The following is a 17,823-nucleotide window of genomic DNA, read 5'->3' on the forward strand; positions in this document are numbered from 1 at the left end:
TAGATGGGTAAGTATAGCTACGGGAGATAACAGCTGTTGCTAAACAATTCCCTATCTTCTATGTGCTTTAGTACAACTCAGAAATAATTCTGAAGTAGGAGCTCCCTTATCTTGCTTTCTCCCAGTGAAGGGGCTGGCTGTTTCCTTCCTGATGGAGAGGAAGGTAGACCTCTATTCCAATCAAATGCCTCCTCCCTCTTGCCATACTGAGTGGAAGCCACAGTAATAGCACTTGCATAGTAATAGCTGCTTGCACCTCCCTCACCTTGTAGCCCTCCCCAAACTGCCTGTGGAGTTACTGGCTCACTTACTGGAATGTTCTGTAAACTGAGTGAAATCAAGGGGAGCTACCTATTTCATCTATTTACTTGTGAATCTAGGCTTGTGCTAGCGGTGATGTGAGTGACACGAGAGCTCTTGATCATTTTGTGAACTGAGGTGATGGTCTACTGGGAGATTAACAGGTTTCATATTTGCAGTATGATTCATGGACAAACAAGTCTCACAGATCTTGCAGCCTGGTATGCAGTCTAAAGGGAGTCTGTGTTGTCTTGGAAGACAGTGAATGGAAAGCCACTAAAAAGCGGACAGTCAAGCTAGAAAACTAAATGAAGAGAGCGTTGGGATAAGCAAACGTTCGTGTGAAGTGAGAATAATTTGTGTGTGTGTAAATATATATATAATGAAAATCTGGTATATCTTCAGTCCTTTCCACTACTTCTATGTTTGCAAGTTGCAGAGGAATTATCTGTGGGTGGCAGAGGACCACCAGCAGAGCTGTGATACCATATGCTTGGAGGAGGTGTGGTTCACATTTATCCAAGCTCTATTCTTGCACTTTGTGTGGGCTCTTCAGGTCCATGGGTGGCTGGAGTAAACTGAAATATCTTTTGGAATGGATGCTCTATTCTTGTTAAATCTTCGCATGCAGACACTGAGAAGGAAAGCCTTTCCTTTTATCATCCACAACAGTATGAGAAACATCTTGCCACAAGCACGTGGCCAAGATCTTATGCCAAGAAGTCAGATTACTGGCATTATGCAAGCCACCTATATATAGTCAAGGTTGAAATGAGCAAAATTAAGAGTCTGTAGGAAGCCATTGTTTCAGGTTACATTCAAGGTAGATTCAAATTTCCTCCTTGACCTAAGCTATCCTTATTTTTGAAAGACTATATCATCCACTTCTGGATGTGCATGTAGATATGCAGCTTAACTTCTTAAAATCTGGACAAAATTAAGGAACCTCATACTACTAAGGACTGACATGTTTGGAAATCATGGGTGGAAGATAAAACCAGTCAAAACACTGGTTTTGGAGAGTTGTGGAATGTATAATTTGTTCCAGAGTAGTTGAAAACATACTGAATATGTTTCTACTTAACTGCCGTAGGTAGTAGACCAGTTGTCAGACTTAAATGAGAAACTAAGATTAAGGAGCTGTGTTCGGACTCTTAGATGTTCTGCACAAATGAGTGATATTTACTCTGAGAGTTGCATGAATATATTTGGCTGAAATAGTAACTTTGTACTTAAGTTTTTATAGTGTAGTTAACTGAATGGGCTGTGGCAGTCGCCAGGATCCACAGGGGCCCCTTGGGAAACCATGGCAACAGATATCTTGAAGATAAGAGAGAAGAACAGGTTAGACCAAATAAGGAGAAAACAAGACATGCCACATGTCCATTGGGCAGAGATAACTGTAGTTAGGGTGATTAGTAGCCCTAAGGTATGGGGAAAGCTTTAAGAAGGATGTGCTGCTTGCAATAAATGCCATTTTGCCGCTCACCACATTGGGGTCATGAAAAGTGTGTGAAATTGACCGGGGCTGTTGGAACACTTCACAGAGGGACGTTAGCCAGAGTCGCCGAAACAAAGGCGATGTTATAGGAACACCTTTTTGTAGTAGATGAGATGGCATTAATAATAAGGCATTAATGTAGTATTGTCTAGTAGTGATCACTTTTTCCACTTGAGTTTTTCTAAATTTTTTTGTTTGGAGTGTTCCTTGGTGTAAAAGAGAGCAGTTTCCTAGTGTATTCCAAAGAAAGCTGCATATAAATTATCATCATAATTACGTTACTTTGTGTTTTAGCTTGAGAAGTCTTGCTGGCTTCTGTTGGCATTGCTCTGCTTGGGTGGCTTGAGTCACCTAAGTTTCTGTGGAGATAGTGACACAAATCTTTTTGTTTCCTGAGGGTAACACAGTGTTTTATAAAAACATTTCTCTCATTACATGAGCTTTGGTGAAGTCAATTCTGTGAATCTGAGATGGAGAGGCCATGTGGTCAACTCTCTTCCGTTACTGCTTCATTCTTAAGCTCTTAAAGATAAGCCAGTTTCCACTGTGTTTCTTATACCCATGACTGCAGAATATTCAATGGAAGCTTGTCTTGCTCTCTGCTTTTTATGGTTACTAGAGGTTCCTGATATTTAAACTTAAAATTTTCCTCATGCTTTAAAAGCTTCTGTTTCTTTTTCAAGCCTTGTGATTGATAGCTTGACTTGCTTTAATCTTCTCTGTAATTACAGAAGTACTATATAATTACAAAAGTACTAGCTTCTTGTCTCCGGTATTAAGGTTTCTTTTGACTAATTGGTTTTTTTTTTTTCATCCTGTAATATTTCTCCAGATTCTTTTAAGTACAGTACCCTAAAGTAAAATCAGTACTCTACTGAGAGCAAGTAAGTACAGTGAAGAATCGTTGTCTTATTACCATAGATATTACTGAAACAACTGAGCAGACATTTGTCTAATAAACTTTCCCCTATACAGGTTGTAAAAAGGAAGATATGAGAGTTACGAAAGGCTGAGGAAACCTTGGGTGATTAATCCCCATTACAATTCTCACCAGTAAATCTGCCTGGATGAACAATGGAGACTGAAGACAGTGTTTTTGTCACTTGGTTATTCTGCGCTGTTGGGCGAGTCAGTTCAGCCCTTCATGCTCTGCTCTCTATCTAGGTGGGTGGTGGTAATAGTGAGGGGAAGAACAAAAAATTGCAGTAATCACAATTAGTAGTGTCAGGGGCTATAAACCTATACTACAGTAAAAACTTCAATGTGTGTAGTAGTATCTAATTATAATTTTTAAAAAATCAGCACTCAAGACAAATTACGCTTCCTAAATAGTAGTTGAGGTGCTTATGTCTCTTTTTCAAGAGATATACATGTTTACTTCTAAGTATTTTGAGGAGTATTGTTCAAAACCTGATACTTGGAATTTATAGATCATGCTGTTTGTACAATCAGTGTACATTAGTAGTCTGCAAGCGTTCTTCTTGGAAGCCTGGAGGTGCTCTTCCTTCTGCTTTGATCCTTAGAATGCCTCCAAAGTATGCACCAGTAGCCTATTGATGCACAGCCTGTTGTGACTTATTGTTATGTTCAGTGCACAGCAGATTACAAAGGTAGGTTATTTGTTAGCATGATTTTCCAGACTGCTGCTTGAAGAATTTTAACAGTGTCCACTGAATTCTCTAATGCGTACTTCAGAATGAATAAAACTCTGCTTGATGATGTTTACAAGAGTCTCTGTGCCCACTGTTGATGAGTCATGGAAAACAGTGTATTCCTCTGACTCCTGACTATGTGCGTGATATGCACAGGTTATTCGCTATGTGGGGCTGTGCTTTACAATTAACAGATTGGTTGCTTTTATTTTATGCTGTATCTTAAGTCAGATTTTTCATTGTGCTAGGAAAACAAACACAGGTTTCTCTCTCCCTCTGGCTGAGTTGTCTTGCAGCCATGGCACTTGAGCTCATGCCAGCCGAACAAGTTGCCCTCTTGTTCTCCTTGACCTGTTGTAGCCTACCCTCATTATCTCATGAACTTCTGCAGAGGCTGTTACTACTGAAACCTTATTAGCTCTTTTCTTGCTTTGTTTAGTGGATGTTCAATTAGTTCTTAGTGTGTCTACATTTTTAGATGGCTAGTTCATTCATTTTTTTGCTCAGTGTCACGCAGAGCTTTCATGATGGTTGAGTATTTATGCAGCTTTAGTCCAACCTGAACATTAAAGCCATTAAAAGTCTTGCTATTTCTGTTCCTGTCTGATGAGGCTATCATGCAGAGTACTTCTGCTGTATTATCTAAAGGGGGGCAGTGGAAGAAGGAGAGGGAACAACTTTATAATTATAATACTAGAAACAATTAATTGGAAATTTTAAGACTGACTACTTAGTGGTTGTCGAAGACATAAGAAGTAGCCAAATCAACTTCTAATCTCTTTGTTTTAGTGGTCAAGAATGCAAAAGTATGCATTAAAAATAGTGTTTTCCCACCTCCGGGCATCTGTGCCTGGAATTTGGCTGGAAGGAGAAAATCAGAGAGAGACTGTAGCATTCAGAGAACTGAAACAAGTAATACTGTGTTCTTATTTTCCCAAGCTCTACCAGCCTATATTGGTTCTAGCTTACTTAAAGTTTGGTCTTTCTTTTCTTCATCAGCAATTCTTGTCGACAGAGGAAGATTAATGTATTATAAATCATGTCATGATTGTTAGTTAAACAGTGTCTCTTCCTTACAAAATGTAGGAATATGCCAGAATCAGGAAAATTAGCCTCATAGCAAGCTTTACCAATTTTCTCTGAAAACATATAGTATGACTCACTTGCTAGTTTCCAGTTCTAATGTGATTTTGTTTAACTGTGATATTTCTTCCTTTTGCTTGTAGATTCAATTACTAGTAAATCTTTCTACAGTTCTATATTCTTCTGACTCATTACAAGAGGGAATGATATTTTAGTTTAATGTGTATTCTTACATAATGCTGTAACATTTCTTTGTTTATTAGTTGCTTGGGCTTCAGAGTGCCATGGAACCAAACACTTAATCCTTCTCAGCATGTTCTACATTTCAATGAAAAATAGTCATATCTATTTGAGCACTTAATTCCACGGTTTAGTGTTAATATCTGAGCCAATATACACTCTACTTACCTACTTTGTGAAATAGGGAAATATTTTGAATGCTTGAAAATAGTTTATTATTTCTTGAAGTCAATTGAAAAGCCTGAGATAGATTCTGAATTCTGTCCCTTTAACCACCTTGTTATCTTAATTTCTTTCTCCTTCTTCAGTTTACTTCTGCATGCTCTTTAGCATCTCCTTGTTTAGCTCTTGGAAGTGTAACTGAAATAGTTTTAATTCCAGACAGTGGAATATCCTGACACTCAGTAGGCTTGACTAGTCATGGCTGTGGTAGATTTGAGCCTCCTTGTAGAGAGCTAAATGAGGAGAGCTTCAGATCAGTACCCTCTCACATGACCTATTGGTAGCTGACATATAGAGTTGTCAACACTTAAGGGTGGATTCATCTAAATCAATTTGAAGTTGGTGTGTTACTAATTAAAGATGAACTGAATTAGGCAGGTGCTAAGCTGCTGTAAAATCATGTGCTTAAAGAATCAAACCTGTTTGAAAATCTTTTGCCACAATGAGAATTCTTTATGGCTGTGTACTTTATCATAATGAAGCTGACTTTCCCAATGATCTTTGAAGTTCTTCCTGCATACTTAATGATAGTTTTTAGGAGATTTTGTATTAATTTCTGCTGAGTAAAAATCCTGTCAACTTCCACGGAGTCTTGACTATAAAATCAGTGTTGAATGTTAAGCATTGCTGACCTTCAGCAGATTCACAAAAATAAAATTAAATCTGCCTCTGTTCTGCAAGCATATTTATCTATGCTAGTACTCAAATACTCATCTTTTAATATCCTGCTTTCAGGTTATGTGCCTGTTTCCATATAATGAAGGTAAGGAGCAATTCACAGCCTTGCTTAAAATACTGTTATCCTTTATTTTGAATTCCGGTTTAGTGCAGTTTATAGGGGACTACTACTGTTTGTGAAAATACATCTATAATTAGATGATTATTCCCACTCTTTACTAGAATTTTGATTAAATTATTAGAGTTCAATGGCTTCTAAAACTGGCTGTAAAATTTTATTGATCCTAGATTTTATTGCATAAGGACTCAAAATGAAACTGAATGGTGAATGGCACTTTTCTTTTCTTTCCAGTGTGCCACAAATGCCAGCACTGCCTGCTGAGTCAAAAGTACACAAACTGAAAAATGCAGAGGAATATTATAGATTCCACAATATAAACTTCTGTGGAAAAGTTTAAACCATTGCTCTGGGAACTGTGTAGGACAGAAGATTTCTTTTTTTTGACTGGAAGAAGACTAACATAGATGGGGGGGAGAGCAAAGCAACTGGGAGGTGATATTGTTCAAGGTAAAACCCTGACAAAAATGAACATAAGAATGGCAGATTTATGAAAGTATTGTGCAGAAGCGGATATTTTACATCTAAAACCACTGTAGCGGGTGCTCATATAATAAATGGAGAAGATGGCTAATATTCTTAGTTTTAAGATTGACCTCTGAACAATAGTAGAATACTACATTTTAGCATGAAACAATGCCAGAAGTGAGAAGATAGTTCTATGTGTAATTTGTTTCATAAGGTATGTAGTTTCTCCTGAACTCCTACTGACTTTAATGAAAACTAGGGAGAATTTCTATCTTTAAAAACTCTTTTAATTACTTCAGCAGATTACCAAGTAACAACCCTGATTTGATTCTTCTGGAGTAAAGCCATACAGTGCTTCTACCACAAAGTCTTTCCAAATGGCAGTAGAATTATTGGCTTTATTCAAAAGAAGAATGTTTTTTTAACTTAATGACTTATGTTTGTGGTCTTAATTGTGAAGGCCTATATGTATTAGGATTTTAGAATGTGAGAGACTTATATATTTCTCTGTATTTTAGTGGAAAATGACTAGGTAACCCAGGTATGGATGCACTAGAGCAGATAGCTAAGGCCTTTAAGAAGCTGAACCTATTCCCTGTCTATATAGATTGCAGTCTACCTTAAATGAAACAAGTGAAGATACCTTTCAAATGAAGTAGATGTGGAGCTGAGGAGGTTTGGAGTAATGACTGTGAAAGCTTCCATTGAAGACAGCTGGTGAGTGGCCAAGCCGAAAAGAAACATAGCTGACCTAAACAAATGCTTTGTTTCCCTGCCCAAGGTAAAATAGAGAGGAGTTGAACTTTTGGATTTGGGAGAGTTTGTATTTGTCTCACACTAATATTCTGTGAATATCAGAAAGTGTATGTGTGAACACTAAATTGGCAATCAGGGACAGGAGACCTAAGGGTTCATAGAAGCAGAAGGGGAAGCTGCAGGGACAGTCTACCTCAGGCTTGTAAGCAAACATCTAGGTAGTGCAGATGTCGCACAGAAGCACACAGCTGTAAAGCAAGAACAGAGCAGTACACTGGAGATCAGGGAATGTAGATGAGGAAATTCTGAGAAGTGCCTAAAGATGACATGCTTTGCAGGTGGTAATAAGAAAAAGAAAGATGAGGGACTTAGATCAGTATCAACATTTAGGGGGTAAAAGAAATGGCTACCGTGTAAATACATATGAAAAGTGGAGAACAGTGCTGTTTACTGTGAGTTAAGTATAGGAAATAGCTGTTTGAGACTAAAAGTGTCCCTGAGGACACAGAGGAAAAAGTTATAGTCCACGTTCAGATAAGTTACGCTGCTATGTTATTACTGGCTGGATACATGCTGGAGAAAATATGTAGGTAGAAATGAATTTCAGGTACTGCTAGAAATGGGGTAAATAACGGATCAAAAGTACTGAAGAACAAAGTTCTGTTGGCCTTGCCCTGTTGAGAAGGGGAAGTTTGCATGAAAAAGGGTGGTCAGGCACTGGAGTGGACTGCCCAGGGAGGTGGTGGAGTCACCGACCCTGGGGGTGTTCGAGGAAAGACTGGATGTTGTATTGAGGGACATGGTTTAGTGGGAGCTATTGGGAATAGGTGAACGGTTGGACTGGATGATCTTTTAGGTCTTTTCCAACCTTGGTGATTCTATGATATCAAAGGAGATTTAAAAAAAAAAAAATTATTCATGCCATCTACGAAGGCAAATCAGCTACCAACATTTAGTATTTCTTTGCTTATATTCCATGAATGCAGTTAGATTAAGTTACTTGATGCTGATTTCCCTTCCTGTTTATACTGCAGGCTCTGCTTGTTCTTTGTGGAAAAAAAGCTGAAGTCTACCTGTTTGCCTGATTTACTGTATGAGGTGATTTGCATAGTTCTTCTATGATACTTTGTTTCATCCCATTACACTTGTCCAGATTCAATAGTTCCTGGGACTGTAGTAATGACACTAGCATTAACATAAAATTGAAACTGTAAAACACCTTTTTCCCCTTCCTTAAAGTATAATACCTAAGCTATGTCCTTTTCTGATCTTCTGAGACATATTATGAGATGTGGAGTACAGCATCTGAGTGCTTACTCTCCTGTGAGTGCAGTCTGCAAGGTAATCTTGAATTGAAGGCTAATTTTCTCTGAAAAATGCTGAATTATTTACAGCTGATTAAATAGGGAGCAATACCATGATATTGGCACCTTGTTAAAGAATGTCCTATTATCATTAGGTCTTGAAATAAGGAGTTAGGTCTTAAATCTGAATTTTGAATCTGAAAGATGCTTGTGACACTTTACATTAGTACTGCTAGCTGCAGTGCTAGTTTCATTTTCTAGGGGCTTTACTGTGCTCAGAGGATATAGGCAGACAGAATGCACAGTGCTCAGTAAGTGGCTGAACCTACATATGCAGCAAATATTACTTGCTGAAGAGGGGAAAATGACTATTCTTCCCATTCCCAGAGGCAGTATAACTAAACACCTATTGTTCTTGTTGAAGGGATGTAGTACTTACTGCTCTAACATATTGGCAGAAGGTACTAGAGTTTTTTCCCAAGTAAATATGGCTCAAATATGATCTAAAATCTCTCAAGTATTGAAGCTGCTGCATGGACGGCAGTGCTACAACCTTGTCTCCCTTTGGTGACTGACCATATCAAGTTCTTATGACTAAGTTGCCCCATGTATTCCCACCTTGCAGCCTGTAAGAATATAAAGGCAGATTCTTTAGCTGGGTTTACAGTAAAAGTTTTGTCAGGTGGACCGTAAGTGTTTACGCAGGAAGAAATGTTCTATGTTTAGCCTATTTTGGGACATAAAAAGGAAAAAAATGCTCCAAGCTTTCCTTCATCACAGTGGATATTTATATTTCACACGCTGAATATGTGGCACCAAACTCTCTGCTAGAGGTGCTTAGAAAACTTGCTGCTGCCACAAGCAGCTGGATGATGAAGCTGCTGCCAGTGAAGGCTGATAAACCATATGAAGCCTGGCACTTGGGCTTCCTGGGAATTAAATCAGGAGCCATATCTGTGCAATTCTGAATTGCAGTCTTTACCTCAATGACCCCAAAATTGCCAAGATGTTTTTTTCAAAAGCCTTTAAAATGTTTTTTGGGAACATCATTAGTCTCACATAAAGTTCTGAAATTTGCTTATGTATCTTCAGGTTCACTGTTGCTTGCTTCAGTAGCAAATATCTCCTTGAATCCTTTTCAAGATAGGCGAACACAGGATTGTGTGTGGGGAGGGAAAGCACTATGCTGACAACTTGTTATACTCCTAGGAGTGCTTCTCTGGGAAATGAGGTGCCATGAAAACAACAATATCATTGAAAATCCCACTTTCAGAGCCTTTTACATTGTAATACATTTATGCTAGATCATGCTCAGTGAGGCTCATAGATTAATAAGAAAGATAGTTATCATACTATTATTTGGGGCTGAAGAAATTTAACTGAAAACATTTTTACCACAAAAAAAGTGACAATGCAGGCATCAAACATGATTATTTCTCCAATATACTTGTTTTTAGGGTTTTCCATCCCTCCAGATAACATTTCATTTTTAATTGGAATCTATTTCTCAGTCTCAGGCTGTTTGTTTTCATTTTTATTGAAAAACATGGATATGTAATGCAGTCTGAATATTTTGGTTCCTGTCAGAAAATAACTTTAGAAACCAAAATGTTTTCTCTAGATTTTTCCCCCAGTATTAGTTAAATTGCTGTCATCTTTGTGATATGTAAAAATACACTTTTGAGTATCAAAATTGATAGGGAAATGAGGAAAAAATCTTTATCAAACCTGGATGATCTGTGGATTATATGCACGGTAATAAAAGCACACATGTTGGCATATGATTGTGGATTCTGCATGGTGTGTTGTATTTTGAATTAAGCTATATCAAATGCTTTTTGTCAGAGTCAGAGCTGGTGTGTATGGGTACACTTCTGTTTCTATGCACTAGAATACAGAAAATCACTTTTTCTTGTGGGGAGTAATAAGTAACAAAGGTTTTAGTAGGCAGGTGTTTAAAATTACATGCATTGCTCAGCTGTGGCATGGATTTTTCAGAATAGTGTATGGTAAGACAGTGCTGGCACACCAACACATGGAAAACTGGGAGGTATTCCTAATTTTGGACTGACTGAAACATGAATACTTTCCTAGAATGCTGTTTTGCTTGCGAAGACTGAATTTATGATATACATCTTCTAGAATCTTAGGATTATATTTCGGTACCTGTTGCCCCTAGCAAAATGCCCCATACTGTAAATAAGGTCTTCATGCTGTATTAAATAACCAGTTATTACTAGGCAGTGTGCTCAGCTATTTTAGGGTACTTAGGAGTAATATGTGCAATCAAGATAATTCTGTTTGTAGCCACGCAGGTGCTGAGAAAACCACTTTGCTTCCAGTCAGTTGAACGGTGTTAAAAGTTCAGAGTCAACTTGTGGTAAGGAAGGTGGAGAAAGGCCCTTAATGTCTAATGCCGGAATCTGAGAGCAAATGGCTTTAATGCAGCTGGGAGAACTGACCTTGTTGCCAAGTAGTGAGAGGTATGGAATAATTTTTGCCGTACTGTTACTATGATTCAAAACTTGTCACCTTTCCCAGCATCTTCTCTGTGAAGTTCTCAGAAGTTAGTCATCTCGGTTCCTTTTGTTGCCTTTTCCATCAGCTGCTCTGTAGGATTTCTTCCAGCTTATTGTTTCTGAAGCTAAATGATTATTCAATTGCTTTGTTTTAAATGCTCTTGACAGTTAAACAGTCTTTGAATTCTTTTTAGAGGAAGATACCAATGAAGGGGTTTCAACTGAGCCTGGCAAAACTCTTGTATTATAATATTTATCTGAAAGAAACTGTCCAAAAATAAGAGTAATTAGTGACTAAATTTGAATAAACTGAAATAAAAGACTGGATACTAACTTTTTTTTCCCTATTCTAATAATTTGGCAGCTGTATTGCTGCCTGGATATTAGCAAAGCTATAAAATTGAAATGCAAATACAAAGAATGAAGAAAAACATGGAGTTATTGTTTCTATTTTGCATTTGTTCTTATCTACTGAATATTTGCTTTATGGATCAACTAATTAGTGTCATACACTCCTTTTTGATAGCTAAATACCTTCTCTCGGGGAATAAAGCTCAATTTGTTCTGTAATTCCTTTACATTGGAGATAATCAATGAGACTTTAAAGTTCAGATGTTAGATATTGTTCTTTCTGGAATAAAGGTGTGTGATTTTGATAGACAAATACATTATTCCTCTTCTCATAGCAGAGGAAATATGTAGTTTGTAACATGAGCTGAATATTCCTCCCTATTGAGAGCATAGAATAAGATATAGTTGACCTGATAATCCTGATAGAAACATGACTGAGTACAGTCTGTTTGCTATAGACCTAGGTTTTTTTTGGAGTTGTTAATTTACGTTGGTTGTTTTCAATTAATAATAGTTCAGTGTTAAGAAACAAGTGGCTAATAGCTTTAGAGGCAGGAAAAATTGTGAGGGATCTCTGACATAAAGGTGGTGGCTGTGAAATTTGTCTGTCATGATTTGAATTCTGTGCAGTTGTTCATACAGTAGAGCACCTCCCTACGCATTCACAATATGACTGTCTTCAGAAGAACCAGCACTACTTCGAATGCAATGCAATCCCAGACAACCACGTTATGGATGAGACTCATGAATTAGCTGTGTAGCTGTGGCTGTAGCACCAGGTTATGGTTTTGCTAAAATTCCCATAGTGTACTATCTCGGAAAAAACTTAAACTTTTCCAATTCAAATTTTATCTTCAGGAAGAGAGCAGGAGGGACTGGGGCATCAGAAACTCCTGGAAGAAGAGATTCTTCCTGGGAGATGAATTCATGGTTGAGCCCTCCACTCTGGGCTCCCAGCACAGTTGCAGAGGTAAACAAATATTTCCAATAGTCCCTATCTGTGTTGTCTAGGAGAACAATTCCTCTCTTGATCCTGCAGCTGATGATTAATTGAATACTTATCAGGGTTTAATGTCTCTACCAGGATTAATGCGCTTCAATTCTAACATGTTTTTAAGCTCAGCTGGTTTTCAATTTTGTTAAGAAGTTGAATGTTGTTTGCCTTTTCTTGGTTGCCAAGTCATATCTTAAGGAGAAAAACTCTTCCTGTGTCAGCATCTTTGGAGTATGCAATTAATACATGTAATAATAAATGTGATGTGAACAGAAAATGGCAGTGAAGGAGAATCCTGTTGTATTTCTTGGGTAGTAATAGGACAAAAGGGAAATAAGAAAGCTTTTAGATTCAGCTGAGAAATCCTTTTAAGTTATTAAGGAATGACATTCTATTTACTAGTTTTGAAGAGTAAGTTTTAGCTTATTTAAAAACTTGCTACTTTTTGATCTGGACATGAATGCAAGTGTAACAGTTGGGCAGGACTTTCCACTCCATGTTTCTGCTTCACCCTTTCTCAACTGTGGACTCTTGGAAAAAAAGAAAGCAGTGCTGATCTTTTCAGATCTAAACGTGACAGCGGCTCAAGCAGGGGTAGATGGCAGGTTAGAGTGGGGAAGTTGTGTGGCCTTGCTACAGGAGAAAGGCAGGCATGAAGACCAAGTTAATGCAATGCTTTGAGGCATTCTGTAATTCTAAACCTAGGTGCACCTTAGACTTTCAAATCGTTTTGCGAGCATAAATTTCAAAAGGAAAAAAGTGTGGAGCACCAGCTATGTCCTTTGTTCTTATTGCTTATGTGAGCATGGAAGAGGAACATAGCAACTCACAAAGAATAATTGCTTGGTGGTAGATGGTGGTAATATACAGTAATTTTCTTTCATGAAATACATTATGAATCTGATCTTGTCTAAAAGTTTCCCTTTCCCCTAAGGGAAAGTATTGAACTCAGATTGTAAGCTGTAAAAAGTGTGCTTTGGGGCTTGGTCCTATTTGTGCTTAAACAGAAGAACGAAATGTATTTTGAAGTAATGTTCTCTGGAAAGTACTGCATCACAGGAAGCTGTAAATAAATCTAATTCATTGAAATAAAATCTACATCTTTCCATTAAAAATTTAAGATCTTTTCTGAGGGTATGGTCAGAATATGGGGATGGTCTAGCTGGCTTTAAAAGATGCCAAGATTTCACGTATGTTGGAAAGTGATTTCTGACCAGTGATATCCTTTCTATCTGCCATTGATCTATCCATGGAGAGCAAAAGAAAAGCTAACAATCTGGGTGATCACTCTTGCTGCATGAGGCAACTGGCTTCTGTAAGAAGCAGCTTGAAGTTCTTGAATAGTTTCTTATAGCAGTAGCTTATCCTGAAAGGGTTCTATCTAAACTTCCAGGGTGTTTTAATTCAATTTATGGAATTTAATGAAATTGCAGGTTTTGGGTCCCGACAGACTCTACTCACACATACATGTTCTTAGTACAGTTGGATACCTGTCAGTGATTCAGGAAAGAGGCAATTACATTTTGCAGGTGTGAGATTTTGCACTTATGAAATACTTGGACCTCAGGTCAAAATGGCTTTGGAAACATACATCAAATTTGTACTTGGAAACATGATCTGAATTATTGTACCTGTTCACAGGCTATCCACAGATCATAAACATTCCCTCGCTGTTATTTTTTTCATTCATTTTTGTTCTTTACACATTAGGGAAATTCCTTAGGAGAAAAAGTAGTATAATGTGTTGACGTTTTTGTAGGACAGCTTCACAGTGTGCTAAATATTTTCATTTTAGTTCTTTTCATTGGGCTGTAACATGCCATCATATATTTCCTGGGTACGGACTGCAATGGGCACTTTGCCTAAGTGGACCACAGCTTACTGGAAGGAAAGGACCAATGTTTTATGGTGTATGTCCACAGCTCACCACCTTTTCCACCTCCACTCCCCAAGTTCTGCAAAACTGCTTAAATAGCACTTCTTGAGGGGTTGTGACTGGACTAATAGAATTTGAGGTTGCCGTAATGTATCCACTTAGAAATATATGGAGACTTTTTGTGGAAGGTACTGTGAGATTCCCTATTTCTCTTCAGACTCTTGCCTGAAGCGTGGCCAGATGAGAATGGAAAGTGTCCTAGAACAGGATAGATGTGAAAAGGTCTCACAAGCATTGTTTTTTTTTTTTTCCCCAAAAGTGAGTGTCCATCTTGTTTCAGATGTACAAAGAATGGCTTTCTTAAAGAAGTGGCTATGTGAAGTAGGATTCCATGGGATTCCGTCAGTCTTGATAACACTTAAGGAGAAAAGACAGTTGCGAGAGATAGGAGAAAATCTAAAAATGAAGCAAAATGGACAGCCCATTCCTCCCTCTTCCCCTCCCCCCCCCCCCCCAAAAAAAAAAACCTAAAACCAAACCACCTCTCTCCCAGTGGAAAATCCAAACTAACCCCTACTCTTTTATTACAAAAATGAGCATCAGATTAGAGCATTATGTGTCAGGTTCAAGATAAATAAGGTTGTTAAGAAGGTCATCTTTCCTTGGATGTTGTAGAAGATGTTGATCTTAAATTTCTAGATGGGTTAAAAGGTAATTAAATATAAGAAAATCCATGGTTGTAACCTATCATTAAACATCTTGTCAGTGCTGCTGTGACTTTAGAGTCTGTACGATGTCAAATTTTTTGATGCTCCTGAATTAAGTGTGTACCTTAGGAAGTATCTCTATACTTACCAAGTACTTACAGGGCTTCACACATATCTACTGCTGGCTGTAGCCAGAGACAAAGCACTGCATTGGATGGCTTTTAGCCAACTCCAGTTCTGCTGTCTATATGGAGTTGATTAAGCTATTTTCTTCTTAATTCTTTGTGTACAATTACTGAAATTTTGACTTGAATCCAACCAGTAGAAGCAAATTTCCAAGTGAGAATATCTATGTTAGTAAACTATATTCTTTTGAACTAGAATTTGTCCCAGGAGACACTATAGCTTTTCATGAAGCTGGAGTATGCCAAATTCTAGACTTTGGCTTAGGTAGGCCTATAAATCTGTTTTTGTTTAGCAGAAAATGTCCCTTGTTGTCAATATGTTCTCTGCTAAAAGAAACCAAATATTTAATGGAACCTAAGTAGAGGATGTACTATTCAAATGATTGGGGGGAAAAAAATGAGTGCATGAAGACATCTCAGTTTGCTTTAGTCAGTATCAGTGCGTGACTTCAGTGGCTTTTTTTTTTTTTTTTTTTTTACCCCAGACTGGCAGAACTCTTCAAAATGAGTGGTTTTTCATATTCACTGACATTCTGTGGGTTATTTATCTTATTCCTATGCCCTTTTTCTGTCTCTTTAGACCATGGTGGTTCAGATAATTTATTTCACAATGCACATACTTGGGCTGTGGGATTCTAGGTGTGGAAAAATTCCTATATCTACCTAGACTTTCCTATTGACCATACCTATAAAAATTTGGGTATTTCATAAGTCTGGGTTCTTGTGACAAATGATTTACTACCAGACACTCAGGTTTCTTGCTAGTTACCTTGTATTCTAACTGCTCACTTGGAACACTTTATGAACTTTTGGAAGTAAAGGCTGTCAGAACAATCACAGTGATGCTTTCAAAAGCTTTTATTGAGTCATTGCTTCAGAATCTGAAGCTTTGTGATAATGAATCACATCCTGTTACATTCTTGTCCCTTGTAGTGCAAAAAAGGGTGATATATGTTAGCCAAAGATTGGCAGAAATATGCTGTGTTTTGATTTAGACTAACATTTCAGTATGATAGTTCCTAAAATTTATGATAACATATAGGCATGAACGTCGATGTGTTATTTATGTGTACATGCATCAGCTAAATATTTTGATACAGATGACTGAAAAGCATTAATGTCACTTAGCAATGTGTTCTTCAGTTTTTATCGATGTAAGCTGTGCTTAGAGTGATGAAATTACTTCATATAATATTGAATGTATTCAGTTACCACTTACAAGCATTTGTGAGCATAACAGAAGACTCTTCGTTAATTGTTATGAACTGTCAAAAGGCTCATTGTAAATGTGGTAGTTTGCCACTATATTGCAATGCAAGGCACTAGTAAATTTAGAAATTAAGTGTGACGAAGACCAAGAATGAGGATCAGATTATATAAAGATATAGTACATAAAATATGCTTTGGATCTGAAATAAATACAGTAGTATTTCTGACTGTAAAATGGAAAAAATGAGGGACTTGGATACAGGGGAGTTGAGAAGGTATGGTTTGTGTTTTCTTGTGTCTCGTGTGAATTTGGGTAAGTTGCTGAGTGCCTCAATGTCCTAATATCCACTACCAATACCTATTTTTTGCTCTTGGGAAAGCAGACTGATCTTGAAAGAAGGATTTAGTATATATGGATGGATTTATAAGAAAAAAGTCATGTACATGTAGATCACTCTGGAGCAAGAAGGGGATACTGGACATTACACCACCTTAGTATTACTGCCTTCCATACAGCTATTGCATCTTGGAGAAGTATGTAACTGGTGAGTAGATAACAGCAAATAGAATTCTGGAAGGTGTTTGGAATAATGACTCTTTTCCCCAGTGCTGCTTTACCCATGTAAATGTTCCTAACAAAAATATTTTGAAGATTATCAGAATTTAGTGGTGATGATACAACTTGGTTGACCTCATCCTTCTCTGAGTTTTCTCTGCCTAGAACAGAGTTTTTGCAGACTTCCAGATCACTATCTGATTGAAAAGTCGTCTTAAGTTTAAGTTGTAGTAATTATTTTGTTTTCTTTTGCCTATTTTTTTTTTTTTTTTTTGCATTTATTGTATTACCATTTACTGTTTAAAAAAAAGTTGCAGCAGCAATTGACTATGCAGTTCCTGAATACCAGAAAACATTCATGCTCCTGCATTGGAGCTGGGTACTTTGAAGCATAGAACTCTGACTTTCCTTTCTGCAAGTACAGTTTCATATGTCATGCAGCTGCTTTCTTCTTACAAGTATTAAGCTTGTGATTTTGTTGCATACTTATGTTAAAAGATTGATGGAATGTAATGTGTTTCTGCATGGTTATTTTCTGGGGAGCAGTGGTGATTTATATTGACCTTTCTACATTAAAATCAACAGTCAAGCAGGATCAGTTTTTTTTTTTCCTGTTTTATTTTTGCATCTGTTGAGTAAATGTCCTTCCTTTCATATTTAGGGTCTCTGTGCTCTCTTTAATGACTTTATTAACAGTAATTAGCAAGCCCAGCAGAGAGTTTCCTTGCAAAATGAATCATTATGGCAGACTTCAAGCATCCAATGTCATTTGGTTTTTGAACACTTCTTAACCATGTATGGTCTGTATAAGGCAAGATCTTGCAAGCAGGTGACTTCTGTGACTTCTGTTCCAAGTCACAACTTTTTGTTTGTTAGATAAAAATGAAGTCCAGCTTCTAGCTTACACAGCCTCATCACTTTACCCCTCTTAGCAAGTTACCTCTTTCAGCAAGGTGTTATAATCATGCAGGATGGAGAAATGGGATTCTGTGGCCAGCAGTACTATTAAAAACATGCAGTATGCTTCTGCCTGGTTTCCTCTTCCAGTGGCTGGAAGCTTTATGTGCTACTCATAAGCTGCAATATTTGCACCCTGAAATGTTA

The 17,823-nt window shown here is 37.5% G+C and overlaps 1 long non-coding RNA gene across 3 annotated transcripts in view; it reads left to right on the top strand.

Annotated features, from left to right (window-relative positions):
- Window positions 1-17,823, top strand: part of LOC125689380 (uncharacterized) — a 92,956-nt gene that overhangs the window by 13,388 nt on the left and 61,745 nt on the right. For 2 of the 3 annotated variants that reach the window (XR_007375232.1, XR_007375234.1), the window contains exons 2-3: window positions 6,029-6,244; window positions 6,870-6,979. The exons of the other annotated variant lie outside the window; for it this stretch is intronic. This is a non-coding gene — a long non-coding RNA (uncharacterized LOC125689380). The remainder of the gene's footprint in view (window positions 1-6,028; window positions 6,245-6,869; window positions 6,980-17,823) is intronic. 3 annotated transcript variants of the gene reach the window in all.

Source organism: Lagopus muta, chromosome 2 (genome assembly GCF_023343835.1).
Source record: "Lagopus muta isolate bLagMut1 chromosome 2, bLagMut1 primary, whole genome shotgun sequence".
Classification (NCBI taxonomy): Eukaryota; Metazoa; Chordata; class Aves; order Galliformes; family Phasianidae; genus Lagopus; species Lagopus muta.